At 52.1% G+C, this 2,697-nt stretch overlaps 1 long non-coding RNA gene across 1 annotated transcript; it reads left to right on the forward strand.

Annotated features, from left to right (window-relative positions):
* The first annotated feature begins 6 nt into the window (after positions 1-6).
* Positions 7-1,993, forward strand: LOC119296207. Its single transcript, XR_005145021.1, has 2 exons — positions 7-726; positions 819-1,993. It is a non-coding gene; the product is annotated as an uncharacterized LOC119296207 (long non-coding RNA).
* Positions 1,994-2,697: the final 704 nt, after the last annotated feature.

Raw genomic sequence — 2,697 nt, forward strand, 5'->3', positions numbered from 1 at the left:
CACTACTCCCCCACCGGCTGCTCGCCATACGGCATCCCACCGGCCGCCCAGAAACTATGCGCCGCCGGCTGCTCCTGCCTACCCCAGCGCGAGCCCGCCCCCTGATTCCTCCGCCTCCCACCCAACCACCAGCGTTGCGCCTCCTCCCGCACACGACCACCAGCGCCCGGATCCGGCCGCCATGAGGCTCCTGCGCCGCCAAGAACCGGCTACCGCGCCGGATCCGGTCTCCCCTGGCAACCACCTCCTGCTTCCCCATCTAAATCCAGCGCCTCGATGACGCCCGCTGCCGGCCACCCCGCGTTGGCCCGCCGTCGGATCGGCGATTTGCCGACCCCTGGGCATCGTCGGGCTCAAGGTCGCCGGTAGTGCAGCTAGGGTGCACCGGCAGTGTAGTCTGCTCCATGGGCGTCACAGTCCACATTATGTGGTTGACGTCGGCGAGCTCGAGGAGACCCGGCTGAGAGGAGGAGGAGGAGCTTTACCACGTGCAGTCCATAGGAGGAGATCCGGCCGAGAGGAGAAGGACACAGGATGTGCGGGTGTCATGCAATCCACTGGTGGTGCACGAGACCTTCTCCACCGACGGCCACCACCAACGCCAAGCTCCACCATCCCTTCCCCTGCTGTGCCACTCTGCTGTGCGACGAGGATCCCTCCGTGCACTGCGCCCACATCAGTTCTCCCCCAAACGCAGTTCACCTCCCATTCATGGATTCGTGGATGGTGAGATCCCGTTGACTCTTTTTCTCCGCGTCATGGATCCGACGAGCGTTTAGGCTTCAGGGAGAAAATCACATCTCTACCATGATGTGCAGGAACCAGGAGGCCACCTACCTTCCTCTACCGAGCTTCTCTGCAGCTAAGCAATGGGAGAGCCTCCTAGAGAGGACTTGCTCTAGCCGTGGGATCTCAACTCCTCCCTCTGTCATGGATCCATGATGGGGCAGCATGGTAATGCAGTTCGGCATGCGCGCGTGTGTAGCACGCTTGTGGCGGTGAGGCAGCTCGTGTAGTGTCCTTCAGGTGGTGGAGCGTTGCCCTTTAGTTCAGAAAAATAATTGTTCAGAATTTGTCGATGATGCAATGCGGTGAGCAATTCAATTGTGTGTTTCCCAGATTTTGACTTCAGCTTGGTTTGTGTGCATAGTGCAGTTTGCTACTATGGGTGGCTGGCATCAACGTGCCTCCAGAAGCAGCTCTCTCCTCAACTCGTCGCAGTTCCCCGGCGGTGGGAGAGAAGTGCACTGCTCTAGGGTGCTCTCCTTTATGGGGGCAGGTGGTCACCCGCTATGGTGCATCTCAGAAACGTATGCCAGGGGGTTTGGTGCTTTGGCCAGGACGGTGACAAGTGCTTTGGCCAGCTCAAAAACTGCAGCGTGGCGTGCAGCTCATCGCGACTCAAATTGCAGCTCGGTATGCCGGGGCTTGCAGTCCGCTCGCTTGGGCGCACCATTTGTCGTGCAGATTGGCGTGGTTGGTCTCCCACCTCTCCTACAGTCGTGCCGTCCGGCGACCATAGTCGTGCAGTCTGCGACCGCGGCTGTGCAGCTCGGTCAAGCACGCAATGAAGTTCCGTCGCGTGCTGTTCGACGAACACGAGTGCACTGCAGCTCCTGGATGGTGAACTGCGGAAGGTGCAATGCGGCTGGCGCACTCTTGAAGTACAGATTTTTCTTTTTGTGCCTTTTCATATTGCTTTCGGGCACAAACAATGCAGTTTGCCTGGGTCGTCTGTGCGGTGCGGCTAGGTGTCTAGTGCTTGTTTTTTTTCAGGTTCCAAAGACATCTGTGGTTCGCTCTGAAAAAAATTCACGTGGGACCACTTGTTTGTAGGAGCAGCTCACTTCAACCGTGTGTGGTTATTAGATTTTCCGGTAGAGGGAATATCTATGCAGTTCATTATAACAAGCAAGTAGTTCCTTTTGTAAAGGAGCAATTTGTAAGGCACACATTTACTTCAGTAAAGTTTTGTCTGATGCAGTTTGGAACACACATTAAAACGGTGTAAAAATGCACTTCATTAGTCTTCCTCTCGGCGGTGAGTGAGGAAAACACGGCGGTGAGTGAGAAAAAGACAACAGAAACATGAAAAAGGTTCAAAAAAGCCTAAGTTAAAAAGAAAATCATGAAGTTTGCTTGCTCGTCTGATGCGGTGCGGTTTTTCATCTGATGCAGTACGTTTTTCTGTCCGATGCAGTTTACTCGTTGATTTTGAGAACATAAAAAACAGAGTATCCGCATTTTAGTAGTTTCGAAACTGCTCTTAAACCGTAGAGAATTAGAGTGTTCTACATGAAAAAATTGCGTCTCGTCGATATCTTTCCAACGGAGTATGATTTGAATTATTCCGACCAGCCGTTCGTAAAAATTTCACGAAAAAACAGTCGCTGCCTCTCAAAGTCAGCCGCACGATTTTCAAAATTAACTAAAAACCGTAAGGAATCTCAAAACCATTTCAACATATGAAAGTTGCGCCTTGTCCGTAGCTTTCCAACGGCGTATCATACATCTCGTTCCGACAAACAGTTAGAAAACTGGAGAAAAAACAGTACCGAAAATTTCAAAAAATTTAAAAAACAGAGTTCCGCGATTAAGTAAATTTGAAACTGCTCTTAAAACGTAATGAATTAGAGAAAATTTTTTATATAAAAAAGATGCGCCTCGACGATATCTATCCAACGGCGTATCGTTTGC

This window comes from Triticum dicoccoides, chromosome 4B (assembly GCF_002162155.2).
Source record: "Triticum dicoccoides isolate Atlit2015 ecotype Zavitan chromosome 4B, WEW_v2.0, whole genome shotgun sequence".
NCBI lineage: Eukaryota > Viridiplantae > Streptophyta > Magnoliopsida > Poales > Poaceae > Triticum > Triticum dicoccoides.